At 43.1% G+C, this 13,832-nt stretch overlaps 1 long non-coding RNA gene across 1 annotated transcript in view; it reads right to left on the bottom strand.

The window, feature by feature from the left end:
• Positions 1 to 5,670, bottom strand: part of LOC125329741 — a 57,968-nt gene extending 52,298 nt beyond the window's left edge. Inside the window, exons 1-2 of the long non-coding RNA XR_007205248.1 lie at positions 5,438 to 5,670; positions 4,349 to 4,447 (exon numbers count right to left, since the gene is read on the bottom strand). This is a non-coding gene — a long non-coding RNA (uncharacterized LOC125329741). The remainder of the gene's footprint in view (positions 1 to 4,348; positions 4,448 to 5,437) is intronic.
• Between the last annotated feature and the right edge of the window lie 8,162 nt (positions 5,671 to 13,832).

Genomic DNA, 13,832 nt, shown 5'->3' with positions numbered 1-13,832 from the left:
ATGTTGGTGGAGCACATTTCATGCACTGAGGGTTTTTTGTGAGCTATACTTTTCTATACACCAGGAAAACAGCTCACTTGACTTGAGAGCACTTGATCCCACTTGTCCCAAATATCATGACGTGGTGCCCAATGCCAGAATTTTGAATTGTAAGTAAGGGACTTTTCTCTCATTCCCATTCAGACCTAAAAAATAATGGAAAATCTGTTTCATTGCTGAAATGTCAAGAAGATGTGAAACACAGCGCAGAGGCTTTTTGATGCCTAATTAGGAATAACCTAAACAGGTTCTTTTTGTGAGTTCTCTGAAGTGACGGTAGAATCACACATCTGATAAATGGAAGCATGAAACAGTGTAATAATAAACAAGAAGACAAAGCAGTACATCAGGAGACCCAAAAATCTTTACAAGTAGTGACTGCGATACTGTCGTAATCAAAATTCAATGGAGGTGGTCCTACAACTGGAATGCTGGAGTGGGTGGCTAATTCAGAATGACCACCAAAGAAACAGTGACCTGAAGTAGAATTAATGTCCCAGACAGAGGGGGTCACAGGCAGGAACAGCTGCTGAAAGTCCAAGCAAAAACCTTCAGCAGCCAGGAGAGGCCAGAGGCCAGGCCATGGGCATAGCCAAGCACCTGCTTCACTGGGGGGCTTAGTTTCAGACACTGAGAGGTGAAGGAATTGGCAGCAAAAGCTTTGGAATAAAAATTAATTTCAAGGCAGCCTCCTGATCGTGTTCCAGTCTGTCAGAGCTGGACAGCAAGAGCCTGCACAGCTCTCTTTAATATGTGAATGCTCCTGAAGAGAAAAAGTTAAATTAAGTGTGTGTATTTGCTTAGGAATTGGGATTAATATACATTACTGATTTACTGCTCTTTGCAGCTAAAGGTAATTGTAATGTCTCTAAAAGTTTTAAACAAAATTCTGTGTGCTTAATGACTTATGCAAATATTGTAATAGAATTTGGTTTCTATGATACTCAGACATAAAAGACTAAACCAGTTAATACTGCTGCTCCTGTCAACACTTCTGTTCTTTAAAAGAACCCATACAAATTCCCAATTAAGCAACAATTCCCAGTTAAGCAACCTGGTGTCCCAGGATCACCATCCCACCCAGAGGGTCAGGAGTCCATCACATTGAGAGAAAATACCCTTTCACTGACCACAGTCACAGAGTTATGGACATTTTCCACTACCCCAGCAACACATTAATCACAGGTTCCAGCCCTAAATTTCTTGACCATTTATGAGATGAAAGGCAAAAAGCACACCTAATGCTGTTGGACATGCTGGCTGCTCAGCTACCTCTTTGAATTTCCATCAGAAATAGTGGAAATGGGGAAAGTTAAGAGGAAAGGAATATTTGGAGAAGCAAAGCCAGGAAGTGCAATGCATCTGATATCCCCACTCAGACATAACAGCGACTCACAGGCAGAGACTCACAAGGAATCATACAGGACACAGAAGTGGGTGGGCAGCTCTATTAGAATTATTTACCTTATACACAAGGATCAGTGTGAGAAAAAGTAAAAAATATATTTATGAGTGAAGTGGCTGAGGAGCAGCAAATCCTGTGAACAAGGGGGGAACTCAAGTGAAAATGGGCTTTACAGAGAACTTTGTGTACGGGGAGATTACTCTTAAAGTTTCACATGTCTCTCAGGAATGAGAGAAGACAAGAGCTAAAGACAAAAGCCAGGTTGGATGGGGCCTGGAGCAACCTGGAAGGGTGAAAGGTGAAGGTGTCCCTGCCCATGGCAGGGGCTTGGATTTAAATATTCTTCAAGGTCCCTCCCAACCCAAACCATTCTGTGATTCTGTACAGGGGTTGGAGCCAAGATGATGACGTTCATACAGCAGGAAAGAGAATGTACTGACAAGTCCTGCAGAAGTCGATGCTGAGAATCCAGCTGAGTTTGGATGAAAGAAAAAAGGACAATTCCAGCGCACTGGTACTACCCCATTCTCCTGTGTGGAAGAGGGAAGAAAGGTGATAAAATAATGACTGTGCTGGAGGTAAGAGTGACTGGAAAGGTCGGTGAGTGCCACCTGCAGTGACAGGCACTTAGAGACGAAAGCAGCAGCATTTCAGGAAGATTTTGCCTGGGTTAATGATGTAATTTTTAGTTCCTGATCATTATTTAAATTAGGATAATTTTCAATAGCTCCAGCAGGTTAACCCCAGAGCAACTGAGATTTCCACTCCTCAGTTTCTTTGCCTCTGCCTTACTGTCCTCTCTTCTGCTTTTCTGTTGTCCTTTAGTTTCTCTCTTGTGCCTCACTTCCCTCCATCGTCTTCTACACAATCCAGTCAAAACAACACCACCACAACCTCTGGGCCAGAAGGCAGCACATCAGCTTCCAAACCTATTCAATTTTTATTGAATTCTAGAAAACTGCAAGTTGTAAAGTTTGCCCTCATTAGAGGGACCTTACCCCAGCATCCTCCTGAGTGCTGCAAACGTCCTGCTAAGAGTTCCTCAAAGGAGCCCTGTTCTGAAACACTCTGTTCTGCAGTAGGAGAGGAAATAGAGAGATTTACAGCAGCTATAAACACATCTTTAAAAGGCCATTTCACATGTGACCTGTGACAGTTCAGAGAGACTTGCTATGCCTGTAGTGTTGGGTCCAGGAAAATAAATTGATCTTGTTTGTGGATGAAGCAGTAGGTGGCATGTACAAAAAGAATCTCTAAAGGATGAGAGTCTAGTAAATTGGGTAAATACAGGGCTGGGTGTGGGAGCTCATGGCTTAAATAAATGCTGAGACACCCTGGACAAACTGAACAACCTACATCTGGAAACAGATGTGCTTGCTTAACAAAATATCAATGCTGTAAAACTCCTTGAAAAATTATTGATTTTTTTGCAGAAAACATCAAGCAATAATATCCAAATCCTCTGTTTTCCTTTGGATTTCATAATGATAGATGAACTTTGTGTGCTTTAGCAAGTGAAAATGGATAAAACACTTTCTTGTGCAAAACACATGAATTTATCTTGCACTCAGTCTGAAGTAACGCCAACCCTGTAGAAATAGAACAAAATCTCAAGAGAGTTAAATTTTTTTTAAGAGTGCATTTTTGCTGTGGACAATAAATATTGAGACTCAACAGCATATGAGGTTTCTTTCCTAGACTTAGAAAATGGTATTCTGTAGTTTCATGGCTGCCAGCTCACAAGGCAGGACAGATGGAAAAACCCACAGTGCTCACTCCCTGCCCTGCCCAACACCTTAGCAGGAGGAAGGACAACTGAAAGGCTGGGAAACAAACCCAATGTTAAACTAAGTGTGGGTTCAAAATGCAACTGCAATAAATGATGCAGACATGCGGCCCCAGAGTACAGAATTCTCTTTATTTCCTTCAAAAGCATGACTAATATTTACTTAATTTATAGTTATGAAGTTAGGTTAGTTATGAAGTGAAGGAAAAGGACAACTTCAGCCACTGTCATAGTTTAACTCCAGTCACCAAACCTCTCACAGCCACTCACTCCTTCTCCCAGGAGAGCAGGGCCTCATCCCATGCAATGGGGACTTGAGAAGACAAACAGTATTGCATAACATCCCCCCTTTCTCCTTGTCCCCCCCACCTTGTATCCTGAGCTCGATGTTGCATGGACTGGAACATCCCTTGGGTCTGTTGGGGGTCACCTGTCCTGGCCATGTCCCCTCCCAGCTCGTCCCCAGCCCCTCCCCAGCATGCCCAGGCAAGGGACAGGAGAGGCCTTGGCTCTGTGCAAGCTCAGCAAGAACAGAAACATCTCTGTGGTATCAGCCCTGTGCTCAGCACAGACCCAAACATGGCCCTGCACCAGCCCCTGGGAAGAAAAGGAACCTTACCCCAGCCAAAACCAGCACAGGTAGCTGGAAAACAAGCAACTTCTGGATTTGCTCTCCCTCCAGTGGGAACACCGAGTGTAACATGGTTGCCTTCAGCCATGAGATCCCCTTCACCTCTGCAAACCAGGGAACCCCAGTATGAAAATCCTTCCACATCTTTCAAGTGAATCCTGCTCCTGTGATCACAGACAGTTGTAAAGCTCACAGAAATACAAGCCATGGATTTCCAGTGCCTGGATAAGACAGAGGATAAGAGCTCTTATGCTCTTTTGATATCTAACATCACTTTCCCACTCTGGCTGGAACTACTGACTCAAAGCAACCTTTCAAAAGTGCCTAAAGAGTATGGCAGGATTCTGGCACGTCAGCTCTGTGGCCAGAGGAATCTCTGCTGCCCAGTAAGGGTCAAAACCAGCTCACATACTGCTCAAGCTTATTTAAAGAATGATTACAATGTGATAAGAATGAATTTGAAAGCTGTGGAATTCCCAGGGCTCACCTCAACAGCAAGGGCCTCTCCACAAGGGCTTTCTCCTGGGAGGAGGCAATCCTTGTAGTTGGGACACCTTCAGGACGTTAGGACTCAGGCAGTGGAACTCTGAATAAAGCAATAATTACTATCGTTGAAGAACATTATTTTGCATATAAGCCAACTACAAAAACTTCATTACCTCCTAGAAACTCTTATAAATCTAGTTGTTATTTCTGTTTAGAATATTTAGGGTAGTATTTCAGATGACCTTATGTCTTCTACTTGCCCAGACAGTCACCAGTTAGAGAGAATTCCTGGGCTAAAGTAAATTTGTCTACCATTGTGCTGCTAAAATAATCCTCTAAGTATTTTATAAATATGAAAAAATTAAAGCAATCCATTGGCATAGTTTTGGAAAGCAATCAGAAAAGGCATGAGGCTGGTAAATTTTTCCTTGTGGTTTGGTTACTAAAGAATACAAAATATAAAGCCCCAAATCTTATCTTTTGTGGTCACAGACCACTGCAATAAATGTATGTTTTTCTTACACCTTCCATCTCTTTCAGAGACAGCTTCAGTTCTTTCTGTAACCCCCCCAATCCCCAAACCTTTAGATTCTAGAATTTAGATAGCCATTACATTTTTAAAAAATATCTATTTACTCTTAAAATAGTGTAACAAAATGTTTGTTATTGTCTGTCAAAAGCAATGCAAGTTAGTTATGTTTTTCTCTTCTCCTTTAAATCAATTCACTAAAAGGTTGATATTCTTAGTAGCAGTTCTTGGTAAGAACTTAATAGTTCTGTTGCTGTATCTCTACACGAAAAAAGGAGTTGTTTAAACCCTTTCTTGTAATAGCTTATCAAGACAATTCATTTCCATGTCTTTGCATTTCCAAGAGTTTCCAAATCCACTTTTCCACTAAAAGAAAAAAATACAAGCACAGGAGAGAAAGTGAGAGAGCAGGTAAAGACTTCAGAGCTCAACTGCACTGCAAAATTGAGTTCACCACAGTACAGGTTTTGTTCTCCGTATTCTCCAAGGGGGAACTGAAATTTGTGTTTGTCAGTCACTGAGATCTGCAGCTGTCAAGGAAAGGGGTGGAAATTCACTTACCTGGGTATGGAAGCCGGTTTGTACAGACAGACAAAGCTTGCAGCTTGTTTCTCCAGCCAGGGTCTGTCCAGAGCTATCAGCACCTCAGGTTTGACCCGACCCAGCAGTTATGCTCAGGCTGCATTTCAAACCCAGACTGGACAATTTCCATCCTCGGACAGAGCCCAGCTCCACAGCTGTGCATGCCCTGCCTTGTGTAACCCACGTGCAGTTACAGCCACAAACACTGTCCTGTGCCAAGGCAGGGACAACGGGAACAGGGAGTCATAGCAGTGCCTCCCCTGCTGGGAAGCTGGGCTCAAATAGCAGCAGCCTCGGGGGGACTGTTTAAGGCTCTATTTTGGAATTCACAAAGATGACACAAAGAAAAAAACCCAGAGATGCAAGACCTGGACTTAGTATGTCAGGAGAAGCACGGGCAGAGCCCCCCTGCAACAAGCCCTAATGGCTGTGTGTGACACACCAGGGTTATCAGTCACTCCACTTTATTCACACTCTAAATAAATCCCATAGTTGTCTTTAATGGGTTAAAACACAAAAAAAGCTCCAATAGATAAAGAAGAGCTATTTCATGTGCTAGCTCAGATAATAATTCTTCTCAAAATCTGCAATGTCATTTATGTCCTGGATGAAATAACTTTTAACGCATTTAGAACAATCCCTTCACTGTACTACCTTGCAGCTCACAATATCATCTGTATTTTCTTTATTCAGTAAACTTTGATGAGTTTTCCACAGCCCTCCCTCGAACGCACAAAAAACCCTGAGATACAGAGCCCATGTGCAAAATGTCCATTAATTGAAAAGAAAAAAATTAGCAATACATGTTTATACTTCTGCTGTGATTTCAGTACAGATCATATTAAATACCAACAGATTCCACATTTGTAAATGTAACGGGAAAGCCACAATAAACTTGCAGACTGGAAAAGCAGGCCCTCAGCTGTAGCCAACCTTTCAGAACATGGGAAGGACTTTTAGGAGACAGATGCAGCAGAGACTTTGATTCCTGTTTCTCTCTGCTGGAAAAAAGGGATGCAATAGCTAAAAAAATAGTAATCGAAACTTTGGAAGTATTTGACAAAAAAATAAATCCTTCATGGGGAAATTATTTTTCTCTCTGTGAAAAACACAAACTGTTCAGAACACCAGTGATCATATAAGCCTGTCACTGGATAAACTCTCATCTCAGGCAGGATGACGAATTCCTGTCTTGCTTATCTTTCAGCTGCTTCTTGGTAAACAATCTGAGATTCCAGCTCCTGAAAGCCCGGGCAGGAGGAATCAGGGGTGGCTCTTAGATCCCTGCTGAGCCCTCACCCCTGTGGACTGTGCCCAGGGCATGTCCCCCCCAAAGTCTAGGCATCTCCTGATGTTTTGTTACAGCCTTGGCTATCGCTGGCCATTCACTTGTCACCAACCCAGACACGTTCCTTGAGGTAATAAATTTATTGTGGCAGAAAAGGAGCAAAGAAACCTTTCAAGAAAATTCTTTCATTTTTTATGAATAGAAGCATAGCCATGTCTACTGTTATATTTAATTAAAACATCACTTTGCCAGAGCTTCCTTTGCAACTTTATGACAGAACAATACAACCCCTATTTAATAAAGCTGAAAGAGTGACAGTGCAGAGAAGTGCCTGGGAAAAGAGGGTCTGTTGGCAAAGGAGTGAAAAGTAGGAGCAAAAGGGGCATAAAATACACCGAGGTTATAAGAAATGAGAGGGGAATTTAATAGTACCATATGACAAACAGAGCCTATATTTATTCAAATCTGATTTGAGTCGGTCCCTCCCCCTATGCCAAGACAGAGATATATTTAATTTCAGCTTTTTAGAGCCTGTGTCTTCTCCCACTCTGTTCTGCTGAGGCAAAGCTCAGTAATCTACAGCTGCGTAGCTCACTGCCTTTCCTTGGAAGACTTAGGTTGGGTATCAGGGACAGGTTCTTCCCCCAGAGGCTGCTGGGCACTGCCCAGGCTCCCCAGGGAATGGGCACGGCCCCGAGGCTGCCAGAGCTCCAGGAGCGTTTGGACAGCGCTGCCAGGGATGCCCAGGCTGGGGTTGTTGGGGTGTCTGTGCAGGACAATGATCACTGTGGGTCCCTTCCTGCTCAGGATATTCTGTGATTCTGTGGTCACAAAAGTTCTCGTGGTAGGGAACAACAACACATAACTGAACACCACATCCTCCTCCCCATCCCGCCAGCAGCAGGACAGCCAATACCTACAGACCACCTGAGCACCTGCCAAGCCACAGAAATCGGTCTGGTTTAACAAAAGGTACCTTGCAATAAGATATTTGTGGGGAATGCCGAAGTGGGCACAACTCTGATAGCCTAAAACAGAGCACTGCTACACTGACAATCAATAGCCCAGCAGAAATCCTGTGCAACAGCCTGGGGAGGAGGGGTGCTGCCACTGGCTCTGCATTCCCATGTGGATATCCATGCCTTGGCTGGGAAAGCAGGAATCAACCACAGAGCTGCACCTTTCTCAAATATTTTGTTTCCTGTGCTGGAATCCAGTTGCCAGATTGGCCTCCTCCAGCCCTGGAGACAGAGTGGGGAACACTCGCTGGAGTGACTTGCAAAGGAGCCAAGAAAATCCTGCACTTGGAATGCTTTGCTCCATGAAATCAAAGCCCACTTGAAAAATAAGTGACCAGTCACTCTGGGAGACTGGGTGGAGGTTCGGCACACAATGGGGGCGAAATGAAAAGCTTGAAGAGAGGTTGTCTTGGCAACATTGTCTGATTCATATTTAAAGATAAAATCACTCTCAAAAGCTAATGTAAAGTGGATGCCAGAGATAAGAAAAAAAAAAGTAGGCACTCATAACATCTTCATAGCAGAAAGCTCAGCCTTCTGTCAGTTGCCTGAATTATTTTGGGACTGCTTGGTAGGGTTTCCTCTGTTCATTGTAAAACATTCTTTTTATAGCAACTATTAAGGCAAACAAATAAGTCTGGAAAAACACAGCATAAGCTCCTCCAAGACCCCATGTGAAACAGCATGGTGCCTCAATATCCAAAGTACCACCTTTCCTTCTGCATGTATTAACTCACAAGCAGACAGCCATAACATTGCTGCACAGACATGTTCTCACTATCAATTGGAGCAGGCAACTTGCACAGGTAGGCACCTTATAAAACATAGAGACTGGTAAAGAATTTCCACTTTTTTGTTTTTTTAACTGCTCTTTGTATAGTGATTGATCTTGGGGGCCTTAAGTGGTGTGTGATTTCTTCTGCAAGGAATCTCATTAGCCCAGGCTCTGATGAGATGGGCAGGAAAACCCCTGAAATCCTGACAGGAACCTGTCACAGCACAGGAGAGAGTGACAATGCCCCAGTGCTCCCTGCTGCATCCCACCCTTCCAGCAGTAACCTCTTAGGACAGAAATTCCAATTATTAGTCATGTCCAATAAATTGCTTTGTTGCTAAAATGCTCTACCTCTAATTTAATAAGAGTTCTGCTTTAGAAGAATATAGACACTGCCTGATTTTGCATTCTTTCTGTACTTCTGCCAGGATAATGAGAACAGAGCTAAACTGGAAAGTCCCAGCTTATTTGTCTCTCTTTCAAGTAGTTTAACACCTAAAGAGAAGAGAAGATATAGAAAAAAAAAGGTAGCAAACCCAACATTTTTCTACATTTCCTTTCTTTCCATTTTGCTGTAATGGATCATTGCACTCAGCCTAAAATTCCACATGAAATCAAATGCAGCAGGAAATAAAAAAAAAAACGTTTACAAGGTTTTGCTGCGCCCCTTCAATCCCCCATCTCAATTACTTCAGGACTCAGTGAAGTTGGGGGGGTTCCATCTCCAGGGCTCCTCAGCTGCCCCCTTTTCTAGCCCTCAGCTTGCTCCTGCACTGTAAAGGGCCCAGTGCCTCCCTGTCACCTCTGCTCTCCACTGACCTTCCCCCACCTTGTCCCCAGCTAATAATGACTGAGGGATTATCACTTTCTCCAGGTCATCAGCTCTAAGCACCTTAAGATGCTCCCAACTTTTTGTAACTTGACAGCCTCTGCTATTTCTACCTAATTGCCACTTTCTCCATCCACCCATCGCTCTTCTCCTTTATCCTCCTGAACAGCCTCTTGAGGCAACTACTGCTGAAGCTGGAAAAATTGAGGTAAATTGGTGGAGAAGATTGATTTAAACACGGGTGATATCTTCATCACATCTTCCAGTCTGTGAATAATAGACATTCCTTAATTCCCCTCCTAATAACCATTTCTCATTGCAGAGAGGCTCGGTGGTCCCTCACTCCCAGGCTCAGCTGAGCACTACAGAAATGCCATTTTTCTATCAGCCACTCAGCACACATTCAAAGGAAACCTTTAGAGTAATTTCACCATTTGGACTTGAATTTCTTTTTTATTAGCTATCTTACTTTCTTCAGTCCTAGCTTGTAGCACTGCTCTGCTCCCAGATGGCACAGTCCTTCCCTCGCCAAGGACAAGTCTGACACGTTTGTGAAGGCAGGATATTCTTAATGGGAACAAAAAGGTGGCAGAGCAGGAGGATGCAACAATTACATTTAACTGGCTGACAATAAAGGATGATCCCAAATACCTGCTGTTAATGCAATCTAAATCTCAGCTACAGCTGAAAAGAAAGGGGAATGAAGAAAAAATTTTAAAAGGACAAACCCTGAAAGCTTTACCTGTGCCTGATGTAAATGATAACGTGGAACAGGTAATTATCTATCTTAACATCAGCAAAAACAGGAGATTTGGGGCCAAAGAAGTTCAGCCTTGAATAAGCGAAAAGACTGGGAAAGTTACAAAGAAAGAATCAGCACCAAAGAAAAGTTCCTTGTGGATATGTTTCAGCACTAACAGTTGCTGGTTTTAGCAGCAGGAACATGAAGGCTACCTAGGTAGGTGCGGAAAACATTGTGGGTTCTTTTCGTCTTGCCTCAGGAACATAAATAATGCATAAAAATATCACTTACTAACACATTTATGATGTCCTTTACAGAAGGGACAATATCGACCAGTAATTCTCCTCTATAATTGAGCCAGCAGTGTGCTCCCAGCATCAGGGCTGGTCAGTGGGCACTCATCCCCAACTCCTGAAGGCAGGACCCAGCCACAGGAAGCAGGGCAGGATTCCCTGCCATGTCCTTTTCTTCTCCTTTACACAAGAGAAAGGTTCTGTGAAAGGAAGGATTTGGGACAGGAGTTCCTTGGGTGTTCAGATTTTTAGTGTTACAGACATGGGCCTAACAGGACCCTCAAAAGAGTTTTAGGAGGATTGGGTTTGTTCAGCCTGGAGAAGAGAAGAATCCAGGGAGACCTTAGAGTCCCTTCCAGTGTCAAAAGGAGCTGGAGAAAGCTGGAGAGGGACTTGGGACAAGGGATAGAGGGACAGGACACAGGGAATGGCTTCCCAGTGATAGAGGGCAGGGATGGATGGGATATTGGGAAGGAATTGTGTCCTGGGAGGTGGGGGATGCCCTGGCACAGGGTGCCCAGAGAAGCTGTGGCTGCTCCTGGATCCCTGGCAGTGTCCAAGGCCAGGCTGGACATTGGGGCTTGGAGCAGCCTGGGACAGTGGAAGGTGTCCCTGCCCTTTGACAGATGGACTTTAAAGGTCCTTCCAACCCAAACCATTCCAGGACTGCCTGATTCAATCTACAAATTAATGGGGCTTCAGTGTCTGTCCCACAAAGCTGCATCTTCAGTTCAGTGCTGTGGTCCAGCTTTGGGGTTCAGTGCCATCCCAGCAAAGCTCAGTAAAACATGGAACTTTCATCCCATTTAGGGTTTTTAAACTTGTTATGATGAGCAGTTGTTTGCACCTCAGCATGAAAAATATCCAGTTCTGACATTTTACCCCCAAAGAATGGCTCTATTTCTCCATCCCCCTTCCCCCAGGTCCACTGAGGCAGAGCTGCAGCTCCTGTCCTGCCCTGGGTGCTGCCTGTGGAAGCGGTTCCACACAAGTGGATGGGTCAGTTCTCCCCTCTGGCCTTGGCGTTGCTTCCCAGGGTGCACTGTGGAGCTCAGCTCCAGGGAGGAATCACACTGCATCAGGAGAGAGGGGTTCTGCAGAGAGCTCATCTTAGGGCAGCACACAGGGGCACAAACTGAAGCATTGGTAACAAAACACTAATAGAGAAAAGCTGCTAAATTGACATGACAGGAAATGTTTGTGACTTTTCCAGGCTCAGAAGTGAAAGATTGGAATTGTGTTTTTAAAGACCCAGGCCAAAACACTCTTACATTTATCTGATAAAAGAGTCTATCATGGAAAAATCTATTTTCCTGACAGAAGCTGCAGTTTTGCAGGGCCATGAGAAAATTCTTCAACCAGCAGCCTCAGAAAACCTTTGAACACTGATCCCTATTATTGAAGGGCACATTACGCTGCCATCAGAGCCTTCCAAGCCCTTCAAGGACAAAAAAACCCAAACATACTCCTGTGATCAAGGATCTAAAACTCAATCCAGTGGGCAAGGTTTATGTACTTTGCCCAAAGCGTGACAGTAGACAAGCTTCAGCATTGCTCTCCCCAGTTTCCCTTCTACAAATAGAAATAACCTGATTTAGACTAGACAGGTTAAATGGAACCCATTTAAATCCTTCTTTTGAATCCTACATTAATCACCAACTTTCTCCTTGATTTTGGTGGAGTGGTAACATCAAACAGGTACAAAATAGCACCTGAGTGCTGGACTCTGCTTGGGCTCTCTGACACTCTGGACAGGGTTAGAGAAAGGGCCCGGGGCAGCGCCCAAGTACCCTGGTCACTCTCTATGGCCCATTTGAAACCCCACAGCAGTGGGTCATCACGAGGATTAGGAAAAACTTCTGGACTGCATTTACAGCATTTAAAAGGTCTGGAAATTTTCTTTCCAGAAATAAAATCATTTAGCTTATTCAAAATGAGAATTCAAAAAATAAATCAAGCAGTCAAATGATAGACCAAATTCTAAACCTTGTCAGCCAAATTTTGGTTATAGCACCTTCAAAATTTCCTAATAATGCCAACATTCTGTGTACATGTAAAATTTTCATTATGCAGATCATAAAACATTCTGTCTCAGTAAGCATATGAAAGAAGTGTCAGCAAACAGCACATCACTGCCTAAGGAATGTAGTCCCCATTCTTCTGTGAATACCTGGATGGGGTTTAGAACCTGGTTTTCATGCAGTTGGACTGGGAAATCATTGCAGGTCCCTTCCACCTGAACAACTCTGTTCTATTTTAGCTGACTTCTATCTCATGTTCTCTCTTTTCTTCTGAGTGACCACTGCTCTGGAATTTTTAAAAGAAATTCCACATTTGAAACAGATTTTGGTTTGAGAAATTGCTCTCAGTTATCCCAGAAGGAAATTACTGAAGCAATGACAAACATCAAACACATCTGCGCATGTCCCATATTTGTACTCAGTCCACAAACAGGTAAAAAAATTGGTAAGTAAAATCAAACCCACAGGAAAAGGAGACTAATATTCACCTAATTAATTTATTATGTCTTGTGTATCTTAAACCATGAGTGATGTTTTAAGTGAGTTTGTCCTTGCCTGAACAAAGAATTAATCATCAACATAAGGTATGGAACTCTCAGTTTAAATGATGTTGAGGCTCCAAGGGTAGCAGGTTATTAAAAGTGAAAATAACTGCAACTGGGCAGATTAAAACACCAGCCTCATTCCCAGTGGAACATCCTTCAAAATATCAGCTGCCTTTGGAACTGAAAGATGCCAACGTCTATAAAACTTTGCTACAAATTAATACAAGAGATGAACCAGTAGCTTGTCAATGGTTTTAAAAAATATATAAAACACTGCTGAGAGATATTTCATGAGGATGTTAACCGGATATTTTTTATATACGCCAGCTTCATGATTTTTGCTCAGTATAAGTATACAATAAAAAAATAGGATATTTCCACTTTAGCAGACTCATGAAGCCAAAATGTATGAAAATAAACCTCTGAAATTCTAGCACATTTCTGCCTAATAAATATAATTTGTGAAAGATATTTGTCCAAATACTTTTCATTTTGTAGATATTTTTATGCAACTTATTAAACTAAAATATATTATAGATTGCTTAGACTCAATAAAACAATTATATCTTGTATATTACCAAAATAACAGGGCAAGAGAAAATGGCCTTAATTTGCACAGGGAAGCTTTAGATTAAATTTGAGGAAAGAAATTTTCTCTAATATCCAACTGAGCCTCCCCTGGCCCAGCCTGAGGCCATTTCCCCTTGTCCTGTCCCTGTTCCCTGGCAGCAGAGCCCGACTGCTCCCCCCTGGCTGCCTCCTCCTGTCAGGGAGTTGTGCAGAGCCACAAGGTCCCCCCTGAGCCTCCTTTGCTCCAGGCTGAACTGACATGTGGGATTGCAGAAACTGCTGTGTGGGATTG

Source organism: Corvus hawaiiensis, chromosome 8 (assembly GCF_020740725.1).
Source record: "Corvus hawaiiensis isolate bCorHaw1 chromosome 8, bCorHaw1.pri.cur, whole genome shotgun sequence".
Classification (NCBI taxonomy): Eukaryota; Metazoa; Chordata; class Aves; order Passeriformes; family Corvidae; genus Corvus; species Corvus hawaiiensis.
This window is presented reverse-complemented; position numbering and strand designations above follow the sequence as displayed.